Source organism: Columba livia, chromosome 9, assembly GCF_036013475.1.
Source record: "Columba livia isolate bColLiv1 breed racing homer chromosome 9, bColLiv1.pat.W.v2, whole genome shotgun sequence".
NCBI classification, from domain to species: domain Eukaryota; kingdom Metazoa; phylum Chordata; class Aves; order Columbiformes; family Columbidae; genus Columba; species Columba livia.
The window spans coordinates 10,526,279-10,545,739 of NC_088610.1; the positions used below are offsets into that span (position 1 = coordinate 10,526,279).

General features: G+C 42.7%; 1 protein-coding gene across 11 annotated transcripts in view; it reads right to left on the minus strand.

Annotated features, from left to right (window-relative positions):
- The window catches only part of LOC102083677 (calcium-activated potassium channel subunit beta-2), a 143,669-nt gene that overhangs the window by 86,435 nt on the left and 37,773 nt on the right, over positions 1-19,461 (minus strand). For 3 of the 11 annotated variants that reach the window (XM_065073798.1, XM_065073796.1, XM_065073794.1), the window contains exon 1: positions 13,402-13,989. The exons of 4 other annotated variants lie outside the window; for them this stretch is intronic. The gene's annotated coding sequence lies outside the window, so the exon portion shown is untranslated. Of the gene's footprint in view, positions 1-13,401; positions 14,263-19,461 lie in introns of those variants that run through there. 4 more of the 11 variants (XM_065073797.1, XM_065073795.1, XM_021293062.2 and 1 more) reach the window with 3 other exon arrangements.

Consider the following 19,461-nt stretch of genomic DNA (forward strand, 5'->3'; position numbering starts at 1 on the left):
CATTTTCTTCTGTTAAAAACTACTTTTCACGCATAATAGCCTGTTTCTTCAGTTTCTCAATTGTGAGGATGGATAGTAAAGACGACCAAGAATTAGCAGAAGGTGGAGTAATTTGACAATATCACTAGAATCTGAATGAAGGAATCAGGGTTAGTTTATGATAAAATGCTTCTTTTCCAACACATGTTCTGTCCTATTCACACAGATTTAGCAAAAAAAATACCACGGTGCAAGGCTCATCTGAAATCTCAGGAGCTGGGGAGATACTGTCAGATATAATTTGTAATTGTTTTTTCATGTCCAGAAATAAAGCTATAGACGAAAAAGATGAGTTAGAGAGGAAAAATAACTCTGTTTGGATAAGTAATATTTCCTAGTCATGTGCATGCAAAAGCCAGATATATAATGTATAAAATAACACATAAGAAGGAATGGAAAAAAATACTATCCTGGGAAATGTGTGCGTGAGAATCTGAAAGGCAGATACTGCTTCAGAGAGGGAAGATTTGTTTCTGTAGTTACAATGAAACCTCATGAATGAAAATGTTATTCTTTTGGATTTATGATATTATACAGCGCAATTTAACAGCAGGCAACTAGCTTCTTGAAAGAAGACCTGGTGGTCTGGTTCCTGTGATACTCTAAATACACCCCCCTACCCAGCAAAAAAATGCATTGCCAGAGAGAAAAAGCTAGAAAACTGTACTGTCTCTAATTACCCCTCCTGCTTCACTTCCCTGACCAGACTCCTACTACTCTGTTTTCACCCCAGGATATTAGTTATCATGCAACCAGCCTCAGCTGCAAAATAAACATTCAGTACCTGTGATGTGACAATTCATTTGCAGCTGCTACTGTCTCAATCTTTCATCCCTCTCTGCTGCTCACACCAAACTGTTTAGAAATATGAATCAGGCTCTCCAGGAAAGCACAGCAGCCAGAGAGAATGTGTGTGTGTGTTTAGTTGCTGGGGTCTGTGCAACCTTCCCTGTACAAGTCGTGATGCTGGCTCATTGCTGCGGATGCTCTTGGACTACCCCTGGTGCTGGGTCAGCACACTTGGCCTTGAAGGATGACCAAGAGCAAAGGTGGCTGGAGGTCACTGCTGTCACACCAGCACACAGTGGGTCATGCAGAGCTGGCGTGGTTTCACTCGCTGCACATGGCTGGTTTGGCACGGTGGGTATCTCCGCATATAAGGAACACAGAGTGGCCAGCAGGATAATGCCAATGGTATCTCAAATGTGGACAGCTAATTGCTGCCCTGCCTCTCTGAGATGTTGCAAAAACATATATCTAGGTGCAGAAGCTGCATGGTAAATGTGCATGTGCTTGGGGTTTTGTTTCTTCTGTGACAGATATACTCAGACTGCAGCTGACTGGCAGTCCTGCTCTGGGAGCAAGGAACGGAGCAAGAAGTGCCTGGGTGAGGCTGCAGGAGGGTTCTGGCTGTGGTGGGGACCTCAGTCCTGTGAAATCCAGCCTGGGGATCCGCTGGGAGTCACCATGTGGTGTGATGCTTATGGGCTCCAGCCCCATTGAGTTCAATTTCCCAGCAGGTTCCCCTCTGTGTGGGAACCCTCCTTGGTACCTCTTGATGTACCTCTCCAAAGGGTGGCAGAAATGGGGTGTTGCCTTTCTTCCCAGGGCTCAGGCAAGCCCCATGGGGTAGTCCAACGCCTTTTGCAAGTGTTGCATTCACACGCAACATCTACGTGCATTGAATTGATATTTATGGCTGTATGTTTGTCTTCCACCTGGCACAACCTGAGGCTTTAATTGGCTACCATGTCTCATACATCAATAATGAATATGCCAGCTAGATAAAATTATGCTTATTAGTTCAGTAACTACTTTGCATTATGTATCATGCATGAAGGTACACAAATGTCGCTCTGTACTAGCTGTACAGTCTCAAAAAGTGAATACACAGGCATTCATATCTCATGCTGGGGACTTGCTCCTGCACCTCTGCTTGAAGCAGCTGACAGCGTGACTGCTTCATCACAAAAAATAAACACTTTCAATATTAGGTGACACTGTTAGAAAGCAAGTTTATGTGACCATTTGTGACCTTGAAAACCCTTAATATAAAATCACTTGCCCATATCACACCTGTTCTCTCACCTGCGGGAAAGATGCAATGGATGCTGGTTGTTTTATAGGGGCAGGCTGAAAACGAAAGACCATTTCCCCTGTTCTGAGCTCTCTGATTCCTAGGGAAATGTGAAGGTACTCTTGATGCCAAGCTGCTTTGAAAACGTAGCCCTTCATTTTGGCAACTCTTTGAAGATAAAGTGTTGTTATTGTTGGAGTTTCCAGCTTTCAGCAGATCCAAAATTTGTGATATTGTATTTCTGTCTCCTACCAGCCAAAACAAGGCAGTGCACAGTCACCTTGTAATGAACAGAAGAAAGGCAAGTGGCTTTGTCATATCTCTGATGAAACACTTGTATTTGAATTTGTATCAACTTTGAGACAAGAATCAGGCTGATTTTTGTCCAAAATAGTTTGTTCATATTTAGTTGACTAAAAAAGCTCTTTACACTCAGTCTCTGGCTATCATTGGCACTGTGCTGTATAATCCCTTCTGTTAGGTTATCGAACTCCATCATAAAAATAATCAGGGTTTTTTTCTCAGCATCACTGTGGGATACTTTTAATATTCTAATCCCTTTAGAGTAAGGCGATTTGACATGTAATATAATTTTCAAGGAAAAGTGTGTTATGAAGGCAAAGTTAAGCAATAACATTTATTCTCTGCCTTGAGAAACTCCTAACACGTCTTGGCACACTTAGTTTTCTTACATCTCTGACATATGCATAAGAGATTAAAGTTATCAGTGTAAAGAAATGCAAAAATCATTAAGGATGCTCTCACAGGTGTCTATTGTATTTATTCATGCACATCTGGGGGGCTTTTAAGGCTTATGGTGTGGTTCAATAGAAATTACAAGGTTGGGATTTTTTTTGTATTAACAGTTGTTAAATGTGTCAAAGCTAGTGAAGTCAGAGGAGTTTTACAAAGACAAATGTATGAGCAGTGTGACAGCTGGTGAAACTCATTGATGAATTTTAGTAAGATTGATTGGAAAGAATCATCTCAACTTCTAATGTGTTGGTGGATTTAAAATTAATTGTATTTTAACTGCTGTGGAGACAGACCTGAGAATAAATTTGTGGAGCCCAATGCAAGTGGCTGTTCAATACGTGATAGAGGAATAGAAAAGTAATAAACGTTTTAGCTGTGTACAGAATGAAAAAGAAATCAAACACTGAAAATATTATTACAATTCCATTAACATAAATCAATTGCATGCTCTATCCTCAAAATCTTTTTTCATTTCTGGTCATTCCATCTCAAAGTCTTTAATGGATGTAAGAACAGTGCAGAGATCAACAGTGAAAATTTTAGAGATATGTAGAGATTTTTGTGAGAATGGAGGGAACACACTGGGACTGCTTAGAAAAAAGCTTTAGCTCCAGTTGGAGACTTAAACACCTCAGCAGGACCAAGGCAGGTTGTAGGTGCAAAAAGTGGTCCCTCAATCACCTTACTCCCCTCCTCCCTCGCTCTCAGGATCCCTGAACTCCATAAGCATGTTGGGTTTTTAATTTGAGACCCCAAAGGCTCACAGTTGTGTGTCTGATTGGCAGCTGTCTCTCCTGCCATGCATCACAGAAGGGCCCCTCAGCACCAAGGTACCTGGCAAGCAGGAGCAGCTTGTCCTTATGGGACAGAAACAACTGACCACAGCCCAGTCTGTGATCTGCCGTTATAGAGATGGTCAGAAATGGCCCAAAACGCTATTTAAAAAGATGCAGTTCTTTGAAAGACCCATCCAAGGTCTCACCCTCCAGAGCTGGTTCTGTGCCACATATCCCTTGGAGGAGGTGGGATTTGAAACCTTTCCTGTCAGTGTCTTGTCCAGGTACCTTAGTTTAGAGAACATCTCAGTCAGCCAATGTGCTGCAATGGGATTTTAACTCCCTGCCCCCTCCAGAGCCAGTTGCTAAAATGAAGCTCTTGGTACTTCTTCATCATGCTGAAATATTTGTCACAAGATACACACCAGCTGCTTAACAGCACTTACAAAAAGAATCTAGGAATTTCTATAGGTAAAGAGAGCATATATTGGTTTTATTGAGCAGGCTTAAAATTTTAAGGGATATGTTATCTCATGCTTTAAGGTATAAATCAAACATGCAGCGACAGCAGGCTGGGGAAATGGTTCCCTTGGCAGATTCCTCTGCAGTTTTGTGCTGTCCCAGGAGGACACATGCAGGCTGGTGGGATCCCCAGACACGATGCAACTTGGAGTTTCCATGGGCAGAATTCTCAAGGTGTTTTAGCAAAGGGGAAGGAGACCCATTCACCCTGCCATTGCGTTTGGGGTGGGCTCAGCCCCGCACTCGGGTGTTCCTGACGTATCATCCTTTCTACCTTTCTCCTTGGCAAATGGAAGAGAGAAAATAAACAATGTTTCTGAGTGAGATGTAAATAATGTTTAATGAGTGGACCTTGGAGTTGTAAAGGAACTCATGCTCTAATGCTTAAATCATTTTGGTCATTGATTTAGAGCCAAATCATGCTGGCCTTACCGAGGCAATTAGCTTGATTATCGCCAGAGGGATATTCTCGCAATGAAGGTGAGCAGTGTTCTTTATTCTAGAAACCAGCTGTCTGTGCAGAAGCCGTTGACACAGTGTGGTGGTGCTGAGGCAGGATGGTGAGGGGCACTGAGAGAAACCTTCAAACCCAGACAAAAACCTGGTGTCTTTCAAAGAAGAGGGATGGACAGACAGACCGTCCACCTGGCACTGCTCTGAGCAGAAAGCTAAAACCTGACAGGGAGAGGTGTGTCCTCCTGTGTTTACTCTGTGGGACTGCAACTCTTCCCAGCTTCTCCAAAAGAGGGAACTGGGTAATTAGCTTTACAATTGCCATTTATCAAAAAGAGCATCTGAAGTCTTCCAGTGATATTTTTTCCCCCTCTCTCTGCTATTTCTAAGACACTTATCAATGTGGTACGTAAGTACCATCTGGATATCTGGCTAGTGACCAGCAGGCTGTGATGGCTGTGTGAGGCTTTTTAAATAGAGAGGAGAGAACGAAAAGTAGGAAAAGTAGACAAAGAGTGGAAAAAGTAGACAAACAGCATATTCTGATGGATTCAGAAGGAGGTCATAATTGAACTTGGAAACAAAAAGGGCCGGAGAAATCCCTTTGCCCAAGATTTCCTGCTCACAGAAGAGGTGGAGTACGTGAAATCTTCTAGGACCCTCCTAAGGAATATTTAAATCGCCTGGGAACTGTGCCTGCGGACTAACAGGGCTGCTGTGTTGGCTCCAGAGATGAGCACTCACTGCAGAGCAGGAATGCTTCTGTGGAGGAAACTTCATCCTGCTCTGCCAGGAGAACCTCTGCACCTTGCACTGGATGCCAATGCTTATTTGCATTTGTGGCACGGGTGTGCTGGAGTTTTATTAAGGCAGGGCACAGCTTTGAGATCAAGAGTCCCGACTTCCTTCCCCATCACCCTGAATTCAAGGAAATTTAGAGTTTATATTTGGTTCATAAGAAATCAAGGAAATTTAAAAAATAGAAATTATCCTTTTTGATTGACCTTAAGAGTTTCTGAATAGTCCAGTCCAAGGTTTTACTTTGGACTTTACTTTTACTTTACTCACTTACTGTCAAGACATTAGTATCTTCTTGTTGACGATAAAATTCAGTCACGTCAATAGAGTTTACTGTTTGTGTTAGTACTGACCCCTCTCTGGATGTCTGTGTGTGCAGAAAATAATGTCTCAATCTGTGAGGATATAATTTCTAAGAAAACTTCTGTTGTCAATCACTGGGAGTTTTCCCTGAACTCTGATGATTCAGGAGCAGAGTCAGAGATTCTGGTGTTATAACAGAATTTTGCAAGTTCTGTGATGGCTTTTGACAGGCCAGGCCCCAGCAGGGAACAGCTCCTCACTTGAAATCAATCAACTTCTTCATCACCCAGGAAAAAATAAAGAAGAAACACACCTAGAAACTCGAAACCAGTTTAAAAGGGGATCCTCTCTGACTTACTGTGGATATCTCTGCACAACAAGCATATTCATGAAGGGAACCACCTAAAGGCAGTTGCACCTAACAAAGACATCCTGTTCATGCTTAATGCACCAGATAAATTGTTTTAAAATGCAGAGTTATTTTGTGAGTTTGCATTGAATAAGTGCATCCACATATGCATCTCTGAAGAGATTTTTAATTAATTGCTTTCAGTCATCTTTCTTTTGTAAAATTATAACAATGATGCAACAGACTCGCTGTGGAGTTTGGCCAAGGAAAGATTATACTAATCCACTTGAAATATGGCTAAAACAGAAAGCAAGAAGAGATAAAAGCAATTTTTTTTCAAAGCTTGTTTACCTTTGACAAAATTCTTCCAAATCACCTGCACACAACTTACTGGTTCTTCTTAATTAAACTCTACCAAAAAGATGTTGCTGTGGACTTCTTGTGATATTTCACAATCAGACACTATGTTTTGTGATGCTTTTTGCAAAATGGGGGAAAACACACTTTGTGCAATTAATAATTAGGAGAGCAGCAGAGCTTTCAAAGAGCAGAGTGGCAGCAAGATCAATGTGTTATGTGGAAGCAAATGAAGAGGGGGAATTTGTCAGAAGTTTATGCTCTACCCTGATGCATCATTAACATGAGTTTTCAAGAGTCAGGGGACTTTTCATTTGCAAAGCCTCCAGTTAATAAAATGCTATGGTTACAAATGAACTTCCTTTGTTCCCTGCTTGGATTATTGCTCCCTATGCCTTGAAGTATATATGCTTTGTTGAAGGAATTGAAAGATGTCCTAGTTGTATTGATGTTTTCTGCTCAGGGTTTCTTTCTGAAACTTTTATTTCCTGGATCAGTAAACTTTGCCAAATCACAACAATCCTCCTCACACCTGCTCTGAGAGGACTATTTTTCACAGTCAAATCAATTATTTCTGTCACCAAACAGAAACTCTGGAATTCAACATATAAACTTAAAAACTGCTTATCAACAGCTACCCAAGCCCTGGCGATCGAAGACCAAGGAGTGCAGACAAGCCGTTGTTCTTTTTTGCCCTTCAGTTCTTTTATAACTCTGGGCTTTGCAACATGTTGCTGTGGTCAAGATGTGGTTACTGGAAGCCTGTTTCTGCAGCAGTCTCCCTGGGCCATCAGGACAGAAGAGTTTAGGGGTGTTTAGCTGTGCCAGGACTGTGAGATCTCCTTGCTCCCCATACCTCACCCCTGGCTATGCTCTTCTGGTTTTCTCGCCCCAGCTCTGGTGCTCCTTGGCTCCCAGCCGGGCTCCCTCAGCCAGCCAAAACCAGAGCACAGTTTCCTGGAGGTTTTGTGAGCTGAACTGGCTCCCCAGAGAGCCAGGGGAACCTGGGAAGGCGCAGGAGGGGGTGGCTGGATGGGAATGGGAAGGTAACAGGAGAGTGAAGGACAGTGCCAGCCCTGGGGCAGCTGCAAGCTGCCAGGGCAGCCTGGCTGCCGGGTCCCCTGGGCTGATCCCCCAAGAAAAACATACATTCCTAACTGAGGTCATAGAAACAATTGATTTGGCAGTAGCACTGAAGAACACACTTGCTCCTTTGTTTTCTCTGACTTTGATTTAACCACGGGCTGTGATGCTTTAAGTACCAGGTATTAATTAGAAGTGGTATGGAGTGTGTCCCAAAGGAGCATGCTCCTGGTCCTCTCCGCTTTCCTAGTTTGACTTATTTCAAGTTATTGCTCTAAAACATTATTTATTCACTCAGGACCCTGACATTTATAAGACCTATCTGAATGTGCAAATAACTAATGGCTGTCAGTAAGGAGTACCACTCTGCTGAGGTGGAAAATAGCTTGCCTGCAAGTAAAATACAGCCAAGTATACGGAGTGTTTTCTGCAGCAATTCTTTAAGGCAGGCAATGTTATCTTGTCTCTTTTTTGGTACCACGCCTCAGCAGGCACACAAGGACAGCGCCGTCCAGAGGGCTCCTGCCAGGATGGTGACCTTGGACAGACAAACCACTTTGGGTTTAAGCAGAAACTTCAGCCTCACTCTGATCTCTCATCTACTGAAAGCTAAGTGGGGAAATGGGACAAATGCTCTTTTGTCTCCTCTGTTTTTTCAAAGCCATTCTGGTGGTGGTTGATTTAGGACAATGTAGTGGCATGGGAGGAACACTGAGTTCGGACAAAATTGCTGGGTACCTGGGGATGGCTGGGGCACAGCTCCTCACATCTGCAGCCTGGGGATAGAATCATAGAATCATGTCAGTCGGAAGAGACCCTCAAGATCATAGAGTCCAACCATAACCTAACTCTATCACTAAACCATGTCTCTAAGAACCTCATCTATGTGCCTTTTAAAGACCTCCAGGGATGGTGACTCCACCATTTCCCTAAATGTGATGTAGCTATAATCCCCTTTCAGTGTTTTTGAGACATTTAACATCTACAGCTAGTTTGGCATTTTTCTTCTTTCCTCTGAAGGACACCTTCCCCATTGTTTTGGGATCTACCAGTTCCCTGTGATGGGAGTTGTGGTGCAGATCATTGCCAAGGGTTCAGTGGGCAAGGTAGACTGGTGCAGGCTTTAAAGAGGTTTTCTCTGGTTATGTGATGCAAACGATTACCTAAAGAGCTTGCACATTTGCTGGAGTACTTTTGAAACTGTTGAAGACCCCAGAGCCGCCAGCTCACTCCTCCTGTAGAGTTATAGATGATGAACAGTGGGGATGCCCAGGTGCACTTGTGACTGTGTTTTGCTGCCTCCAACACTTCAAGGATCTTAGAAGTTGCTACAGCTCCAAGATGTTGCCGGGTGTCCTTGAAGGGTTTATCAGTGGGAGGTCTCTGGTCTCAAGCAAGTGTCAGGCACCAAAGCACGGACCAGAGAGATAACGAGCCACATGGATAGAGACACCTGGGATTTGCCTTTTTCTGTGTTTTCCCTTTAAAAATTAACAACTTTTAAAAAAGTGGTCCATATAAAACTATCCCGCCTGGCAAAAGCAGAGGGGCGGGTTAATTACAGGCAATAGGACAGGTTTATATTAAGAAAGAAAAAGTATTTGAAGACCTAATAGGAGTTTTAGTGATATCTAGGGTGAGGTTCAGGTTGGGATTTCATTCCAGACTACATCAAGTTAATTTTTGTTGCAGCAAAGATCCTCTGTGTTTGCTTTGATTTTAGTTCCTCTAATTCACCTCGTTCTCCCCAGGCAATATTAATCTGGCATTACATGTGTCCTGACAGGATAAGAACACACAGGTGTTGCCCGTAGTGACTCTCACTGTGTGCAGTTTAGGGACGTTTCTACTTTTAGAATAAATAAGGATATATACGATTGCTGGAATTTATAATCATTGAGAAGGTAAAAAAAGCCATCTAATGGGGGTGTAACACTGCTGGTTGGCTCTGTGCAGTCTCAGCAACCCTATTGATTCAGCACAAACCTGATCTATTCTACAGAAAGCGGGAAGCAGTTTGACAATACAGCTCACTCAGTAGGAGTTTCCTCCTTTGTGACATAAGTACAGTACAAAAATAATTCAAAAGGCAAATATATTCATGTTTTATAACCTTTTCCTCCTCATTTGTTTCTGAGTCAAAAGACCTTGGTGTTTTGACAGCTGATTTTTTTTTTGTCTCTGAGTAGAAACACTTGACAGAAATTCTTCACCCAACTGATTTTCACTGTTTTTAAAACATGCACCAGATGTTTGTTACTTTTTTTCTTGTCTATTATTTTCACAACTCTTCCATACCTCCCTGATTTGTCACCAGATCCCTCCCTGACAAAAGCCAAACTATGTCATCCCCTTGCACCTGCAGAGAGCACCTGCCTGGTGCCTGCAGGGGGCAGGATTGGGAGGGACAGCTCCAGGGCTGAGCATGGACTGGGTCTGGTAAGGCCATCAACCTCGAGGTTAATGACCCAGATTCACTAGATTAATAGTTTAAAATGATACTAGTGTATTTCTGTGTTCATGCTGTGTCAAAATCCCTACCTCCTATGTACATACTCTGTGTGGCTGATCCCCTCTGCCGGTTGTCACCCTTATTTTTCCTCACTTTCAATGTTTTCTCTCCGATGCTCACTGCATCATTGCTGATGCTTTCTTGCTGTTCTCTCTGTTTGGCTTTCTTCTTGTCATGTAGTATGTAAGGCAGGCACAACAGGAGAGGCTACTATGTGGAGAATTTAGGAAGTTCCATGCTGGTGTTTTTTCCTTTCATTTCGGCTGCACAAACTCTTTCCACAGGCATCATGGACTTGTATGGGAGAGTCAGGGAGAGCATGGGAACATGGCAAACATTGTGAGACAATGGCCCATGCCATGCAGGATGGATGATCTTACTATTCATTTTAACAGAGCTGCAAAAATTCAAAGAGTTTTCATGAATATTCATATGAAACTGAAAGCTGTTTAACCCGGCTCTCACATCTGTCTGGTGGGAGCACTTCAGTGCCTATGTGTTGCTCGTATGACTACTTTCAGGACATGAATTTTAAACCTGACTGCTTAGATAGTGATGGAAATCCAATATGAAACAGTACCCTTGGTTGCGAAATTTGCAATTCACTTCCTGCGAGTTAGCTATACAAATCATCTAATCAAGGAACACCACATGACTGAGCTAAGCAACACAGTATGAATTTGCAAACATTTGCCATTCCCAAAAGATCTGCAAGCCAAGAGTTATTCACTGAAGAAATTCCCAAATAATATCAAATAAATAAATTAGAAAATTGCGTGAGTTCCACAGACAATTCATAAGCAGAAGGGCAAGTAAGATTCATGGCAAAAAGTACTCATTGAGCTTCTGAAGAAAATAAGGAAACTGTTTGTTGGCACAGTGAATCAATCTGATGCAGTTTGCTTCATTGTCTGCTATACATAGATGGAGCAAAGGGAACACTGAGAGATCTGGAGTCACTTCTGACACGCTGTCAGATGAATGGACATTTGCTACTGGCAGAAGTTTTTGTATGTGGCAAATTTGTCTTGAATAGTTTTGAAGGCAGATTTAGTTTTAGATCATGGGATTTGCAATGTCTTACTTTACAAGTGCCCGAAATATTAACCTTCTGCTACAAAACTTTGGTTTACCTTTTGCCCTATCCAGAGCTCTATATTCAGCCTCATTCCCTAGCACCACTGTCTTTATTTCCATTGTATCAATAGTACACTATCATCACACTTATTTGCATGGCAGGGCTACAACCCCACTCGTTTTGCGGAGAGGCTGAGGGACTTTTTCAAGTCCCTGAGAAATCTGTGCCTGGGTGCAGGCTGAACACAACTTCCCTCCCCCTGTGGTTTTATCCCCCCAGCCCCTTCCCTCAGAAAGGCATTGAAATAAAACAAAGTAACATTGTCTAAACCTCTGGAAAAAAAATAAAAAAAGTGAGATGGAGAAGAAAAAATAGGTACTTGACTTCCACATGCATTGCTTGTTTCTGACACAGGTTTAATATCGCTGCATAATATCTCTTTGATCTGTACTGCAAGCCTCTAGAAACAATTTCTTCGGAAGAAAGTTTTCACTGTTATCAGGACATACCAAGTAGTGTACACAACACAGGTCAAAACGATTTTTTTCCCCAATTTGCAAGGCAAAGTAATGCACTTGAGTGAAAAGTTGTTGTTTGGATCAAATTAAGAATATTTATGTCATGTTTCTGTAAAGAAATTAATATCATTCCTGATCCAATATTGCTTCTCTGTGGCACAATCTGTATTTACTTTGACTAAATGCATTTAGCTCTTTTGTTGTTGAACTGTCATCTGTGTCTTGTTATTAAATGAACTATATCATGACCTATATACAGCATAGTATAATACACTGAAATTCTCCTTAAAGGGAATATTAAGGTGAACAAATTCAAATTACTTGGTAAATCCCTGCTCTACAGGAATTATTTTTTGAAGGAAGATTTAATGAAAAGTCTAACAGAATTCTCTAAGTTGTGAGCTTTTGACAACAATATTGTAAAGTATGCTTAATGACACCCGCATATAAGTAGATTTAAAATGGCATCATAACCTTAATTTTAAAATTTAGCAGCATAATTGATACCATAGCTCTTACTGCAAGATATGACTCTCACCTCCTCTAAGTGCATTTTTAACAGCTCCTGTGAGAAGCATTTCCTCAAGCAGAACATTTTATTGTTACTAAATACCACTCACTCTAAAGTCTCTCTGTTGTTCAGAAATAAAACTTTATGCACAAGTCGAAACAATTCATCAACCCAGGGAACATAACACTTGGATCAAACACCCCAAATGATAAGGATTCTGCATATGCATGGACATAAGATTTTAATTCATTAAGTTCCTGCTGCTTCTCCTGGTGAGGGTCATATGCAATGACAGAAATGCAAACTTGCAGCCCAGCACTGCCCAGGACCCCATGTAAACCTCAGTTCTCTGCTTTGCTGTGCGGACCCGATTCTTTGATGTTTAGACGTTCTCTTGACTAGTAATGCTAAACAAGCACATCATTAAAAAGTACATGAGGCTTCTAACTTTGCATATCACCTCTTGGACTTCTGGCAGGGAAAACCCAAGCTTTTGCAAGGGGAAGCTTTCCTGTTATACTCCTGAGCCTTCATTCCCCCCCTGCACCCGCTCCCAGCCCTTTCAGCATCCAACTAAACCTCATTTACACCCATCCCCACGCTGTTGTTTCTCAGAGGGGGGCAGGGGGCTGGCGGTTCCACTGGAGAAGATCGTACCTTTTTCTGTCTGAAACTACAGTTCTCATCTGGAAAAACAATGCCAACAGTGCAGAGGAGGCTTTGATTGTACAAAATGGATGGACAAATCATGCCTTTATTTGCAATAGGTTATAACCTAGGGAGTTTCTCACCCGGAAAATTCCTCCCACCCCCCACCCTGGCTCTGTTTTCCCCTTTTTTTACGACATCGGTGGCACTTCGGACACATTTTACACATTAATAGCATGTCTCCCTCATCTTATAGGCTCCATAGCTTTCCCTTTCCCCTTTTATTTAGAGCAGCTTCTCCCTCCTCAGAAACAGCCCAGCTGGCTTGGTAGAAAAGGAGTAAAGTGTTTTCTGCATGACCTCTATGAATTTTACTCTGTGGAAAGAGCAACGTGGAATGCACACTCAGCAGGCGGCGAGATTTGAGCCGGTTTATCCTCGAGGCATTTCTGCCATAAAACGCAGGACTATCAACAGTATTTCCAGCCTTGGTTCTCTCCCCCATCCCCGTCCCGTCACCCCCATACCCGCACCCGGGAGCTCCCGACAGGCAAGCACAAACACCGGCACTGACCGGCACCGACCGGCACCAGCCCCCTTTGTTCCCCATGCAAATCCTACCTCCGACACTTGTCACATCTTCCTCCGAGGCGAAGCCTAATTATTACTAAACAGAGATCCAGCGGAATCCTCCCAAGTGCCACCAGTTGTTAAGCGCTGTCATCGTTCCCTCCTGGTGCTTAAACCTTTTTTGGACCATTAATGTCACAACCCCCACTAACCCGAAGCTTGGTACTCCCTGCTCAAAATGTCTGAAATAGTTTGGAAGGACAATAGGAATGACAGGCACACTAGACAGCCATGCTTGAAATTAGTTATCTCGAGCTGAGTTAAGGCTGTTTTGTAGTGCTTTAAGGTACGCACTCAGTAGGGTTTATTAACCTAGGATAGACATGCCATTCCTGCTTTTATTCAAAGCTGTAGTAGGATGGCTGCTAGAAATGCAGCGATAGGTCTAGCCCCATTCATCCCTCCGCAGCTTTTAAACCTCCCTGGGAGAAGAAATAGCTTCAGTCATCCTTAAACTTACTGAGGCTACTGTTTCTGCAGAGCAGGGTTTCACACATTGTTTTGAAACTAAAGAGAAAATCACTCCCGGCAATGGAAGGTGCCGTGGCTCTCAGGACTGATGTGAACAGCAAAATGAACGTAACAGCATCCGCCCCCACCGCAGGCTGAGGCTGTCGCAGGAGTTGGTGAAAGTAGCGATTGGAAGCTGAAAGTTCATAAAACTCTGTAACGCAGATGTGGCACAATGAGAAGGAGGGGGATTATAGACTGTGTGTTTGTATTTATAGAGGCACAGATCTACACTATGCTTCCCAAAAGGCAAAATACAGTTTGCAGATAGCAGGATCTTGCAATCTAAATTTGCAAGTTAACAGCACCCAGGATAATGATAGGCAGAAGAAACATGAGCGATGCACAGCATTCGCAGTGCCTGTGGTGTGTGGAAGAGGAGTGGTGAGAGGACGCTACAGCAGATTGATGCTTCCAGTAAAACCATATGCATCTTTAGATCTCAGGTCAGAAATACTAGTGCTCTCCTGGGATCTTGGAGCTGTTTTCTTCTTGGTTGTCTGTTAAAAACCAGCCTGGGTCAAGATGGATCAAAGCCAGTTAAAATCTGCTGATCGCAGTGTGGTCCCTAGTGGACAAATGTAAAAGCCACCAGCACAGACGTGACTCTGGTAGCAGCAATGGCACAGGAAGGACTGGAGAAGCAACCCAGTGCTGAGGCAGGCTGGGAGAGAGCAAGTGGGGAGTTTGCACTTTTGCTGCTTGTTCAGCACCTGCCTGATCTTTTGGTACCACCCAGTTCACAGCCTCTGGCTTAAAATGAAAATTCCATGCGTTGAGACATCTCAGAAATGAATGGCATTTAAAGATTAGGGAGGAAAGCAGATCATGGTGAAAACCCAGCTGTGGCTGCCTCACACCATGGGAATGAAGGGGTTAAGAGACCACTAATGGCACATATCATTAGGTTTATAAATGACTGGGAACTGAGGGCACTGAGGGCTGGGGAAGGTGCAAGGTTTTCCCTTTGAGAAGTTCTGGTTTGGATTTGTGTTAGTCCTTTGCACTGGTGTCACAAACTATTTGAAAGCTGCCCTTGCAGGAGAGGCTGAACCAGCTGGTAAATTCTGCCTTGTTCTTAGGGGGAAGTGGCCAACTTAAAACTGTTTTTTTTCTACATCTCTTCCTGCCACCAACACACCAGATACTCACCCTGCCAGGGGCTTTACCAAGTAGCATGTCAGTGTGTGTGCTCAGTGCGGGCTACAGTTCTCTTCTCCTGAATTGCCCTTCATAGAAGCTATTACAGTGGGGGATTGTTAGCACCTTGAGCTTCTCCCAGAACTGGTGAGAGCAAAGGGGACTTTGAATTTCGTGGGTATGAATCTCAGGGTGGACAATTACACGCTCACTGCTAGCTTGGCTGCCAGGACAATACCTGCTTTGTGAATAATTTAAAGAATTTTTTCTCTGCCGCCTATTGAGCATCTTTCATACACACTACATTCACCTTAAGGCAGAAAGAAAAAAGAAGAAAAGAAGAAAAGTTCTCCTTGTCCTGACCAATACACTTCTGTCTCACTACGGGGCTCATTGTGCAGTCCATTTTTAAGTGGGATGACACAGCAGTTCAAGAGACATTAGCCAGGTTCCTATGGAGATACACAGGTCTAGGGGTGCTGATTTTGTTGATGATCTTTTGGGAAATTTCGATACTAAAGTGGACACAACTGTGTCCAATGACGGGCTGAAGTAGGTGATCATTGCCACCCATGTCCACAGTTCCACAATTATGTGTGCTGAATACAAGGGGGCTCACAAAAAATGGATGATTATCCCAGCTCCTTCCTGTCTTATGCAGTGAATAAATTACCCATGGACCTCACTACCATGGTGATCCCAAAGACTCCAGTCCTTTGCAGTGGGTTGAAGTTTTCAGACTTGGTAATCAACAGGTGATAACTATCTGTGAGAGCTGCCTAATCGAACAGGCAATGAGATGGATTTACATTGGGTTGTAGTTGAAAGGGGGTGTAAACATTTAAAGGTGTAAGGCGACCAAGGGTGGTCAGAAAGATGTTCTAGGGACTGATTTGTTCAAAATGGTTCTGTTTTAGGGAGATAGTCTGAGATACTCCCCCTTTCCTCAGGCTTTTTCTAATCACTGAGCAGCAACAGCAGCTGCCATCAGTGACAGGACTCACGTACTCCTTACCCTCGCCGTGGCTCTACTGCAGTTGCATTTTTCTGATGCACCAATTTGCTCCTTGCTGGAAAGAAGATAGAGCACTGATGTGATCAGGTATGGTGATTTTCTGACTTCCTGGACTCTATGAATGTTGCAAAGTAGGATTGTCCTGGGAAACAGAGGGCTCACATGGGTTTTCACTTTGTTCTCCTGTAAAATCCCACTGGCTTCTGTAGGAGCTGAGGTTGTGGCTCAGCTCTGTAGCAGGAGCCCCACTTTGAGAAAACTCATGGCTTGCATAGGAGTCTCAACAATTTAAAATGCTTCTGTGTGTTTCTGACCAGTATTTGCTTAGGAAACATCCAAGGAGGACAAAGGGGAGGAAGAATTCAGAAGATTTGTAGTTTGCATGCTGACTCTAAGTCAAACAAGATAATGAATGGAGCAACTAATGCATAATTTCATTATGAGTCATCCTAATTATAATGAGAATTTGATACATAACTAGAAAGTGTAACTATCAGTTACAAATACACATTTCTAATTGCACAGGGAAGTACACAACATAATTAAAGCTGCAGGTTACACATACAATAACCTTTTCTTTCCCTGTGGTGACAAATTCTCTAATTCTCTAGGAACAGTATGAACCTTTTTTGAAGTTGTGTACCTATCAGGCAGCATTCTTTCTACTTGCTTGCTGACTTTTTCAAACAGCAGCAGGGAGTCTCACTAATCCATAGATTCTTGGTGTGAATCGCGTATTAAAAGAATTGCAGGAATGATCTGTCGATGGTTCATCCCCATGTGGTCTTTGTAGAGTGCTAGTGGTCAATGCAGCATTAGCCTGGCATAGCTACAGATGTGACATGCATGACAGGTAATAGATTGTTTAAGTATGTATAATTACAGTGTAAATGAAAATTAGTCTTAACAAGAAGGATCATTCAGAAGAGGACAAATTCAGTCATCTGCATCAAAATACTCTTGGGTTTGTGAAGCCTGAACTCAGAAGTGAGTTTTGCAGATGCCAGCTATTCCCCAAAAAGGATGAGTCCAGCATAGGGGAAGATAAATTCATAACAGTTATTTTGGCTACATGCATTAATGCTACCTCTATCTTTTAAATTAAAGAATTATCAAGAAAGCAGGTCTGTATCAGTCCCTGGATTTACAGCTCTGGCTGCTCTCTCTTCTTTTTCCTGTGGTAGAACAGGCAGCACCTGTGCCTTCTACAGTGCAATAGCTGATGTGCCACCACAGGAAAACACTCAGTCGTAAACTATTGCCTTTAGCATAAAGGCTGAAATCACTTGTGTACTGATGGTGAAATGCAAGTTTGGCCATAGCCTTGCAGTGTCTCTCGTGCTGAGAATCACGGGACATCCAGGTGTCCTGGAAATCTGTTCATGTAACTAAGTTATGTTACACTGACTAGCTAATCACTTCCCCATGCTGCTTAACCGTTGCCCTTTGTATGCCAAATCTTTGTCTTTTTCTTGCATAGCTCTTTTTGAGATGCTTGCCTAGGAGAAAATAACTACATCTTGAGTGTTGTTAAATGACCCAGAAGTTGGTGCTTTTCAGGCTGACAGTGTTTGATGCAAATAGATGGCTTCTTGCTGTGAAAATCTCTTCCGTTGACGATCCATCGGGTACTTTTGATAACAGTTGTCTGAGGAGTTAAAACACAGGCTCCTCTTTGCATATTCACACTATCATTCTTACAGAACTGCCAGTATTAAATTCTTCCTGTGCAGTTTCAGCAGAGGCCTTTCTATTATACTCCCCATTTGTTCAACAGCTGCTTGTGCTCCTTCTCTTTGCCTTCAGCTTTTGCCATATGCCATCAATAAACTGCCCAGGTGTTGGAAATCTTCTTGCTCTTCTCTTGTAAACATTTTTCTGCCTTCTTCTTCCCTAACTCAGCCTTCATTTATATAGAGGCTGATAGATCAGGATAGCTGTTTCAAAACATCTGCTACATTTCTTACTCTATGGGGGTGGATGGGAAACAGCACAAAGCAAAAATAAAGACTGGTTAACTCTTCCTTCACTTTCCATTTCATCCCAAAGAGCTTACTGTTTTCTCACGCTTCTAGATGTGCTAGTTAATTAATACTTGCCAGTTGGGATGTTATCTAGAGCAAATGTATCAAAAACCACAACTAATTTTCAGAAACATCAAACGTTGCACATCCTGCAACAATGTTTAGTCCTCAGTAGCACTGAGGAGCAGAAGAAATGGGACAGTACTCGGCAGAGACATCAGGGTAAACATTTTCTCCTCTTCAGACTGCTTCTGCTGGTGAAAACAGGGGCTGCTCTGCAGACTTAGGTATGTTTTCTGCTCAGATACAAGTCAGGCATCCTTTTATGATTACCTGGAGGGGAAATCCAGACTCAAAGAGCATCTTTCACAATGATGGCTAGTGTAAACTATTGAATTATTTTGGCAGAGATGATGAAATTAAATGGTTTCTGGTGTGCCCAGTCCTCTTCAGTTAAATCACAGAAGACTGACTGTAAGTTTGAACAGCAACAAACCAGAATCCAACAAAACAGGCTGCTTACACAATGCTGCTTGCTGGGCCCAGCGAATGTTTACTACTTAAAGGCTGGTAAAATATGTATCTGAGGATGCACACCCAGTTGCTGGGGTCAGTCTCCAGTGTGAGTATTGAGTAATTCCAACAGGCTTTCACGCTTCAGTGATTTCACTCCCCGCAGTCTGGGTCTCAGTACTGGTGCTTTCAGAGTCTGATTTTTGTGTGCAAGTATTGGGCAGAGACGGTTTCGTGCTCTGAACAGTTCTGCTGAGCAGCAATTGCTGCCTGCTGCTTTCCCATTTGTTAAGCAATGGATTACTGTTCAAACATTTGCAGGCTATGTTGCTCTAAGCTCTCTGTGCAATTTTCCAAATTTACTCCTCTCCTGGAATGCAGTGATCAGAGGTTGTTTCTTGCTTGTTCAATAATTTCCTGAAGCGCTGCTCCAATCAGCGCTGCTGTGATTTCCTTGCTTTGTGATGGGTAATGCATTGTGCTATTTGCCTTTCACGGAAAAACCAAATTGGCCACTTAGATGCTCTCTGATTTTACATACAGTGCCTAGTTGTTTCTCCACGATCTCTCAATGGCTTTTTCTATCCACGCTTTCCTCATCCTATGTTAATACTACTTCTTCAGCAACTTTAGCAAGATATTGCTAGATAATTCTTTCCTTGCCTTTTTTTCCCCCTGCAAATCATCTGCTATGCAGTGCTCTCCTTTCTTCAGGATTCAAGTATCTTCTTTAATCTCTTCTTCCTTTTATTCTTTACTCAGCTGCTGCTTTGCTTTGGTGGAATAGTCACTTCTCTGATGAAGCTCGTGCTTCTATTTCTGTTCTATCCCTTTTTCGAAGGTCTTTTG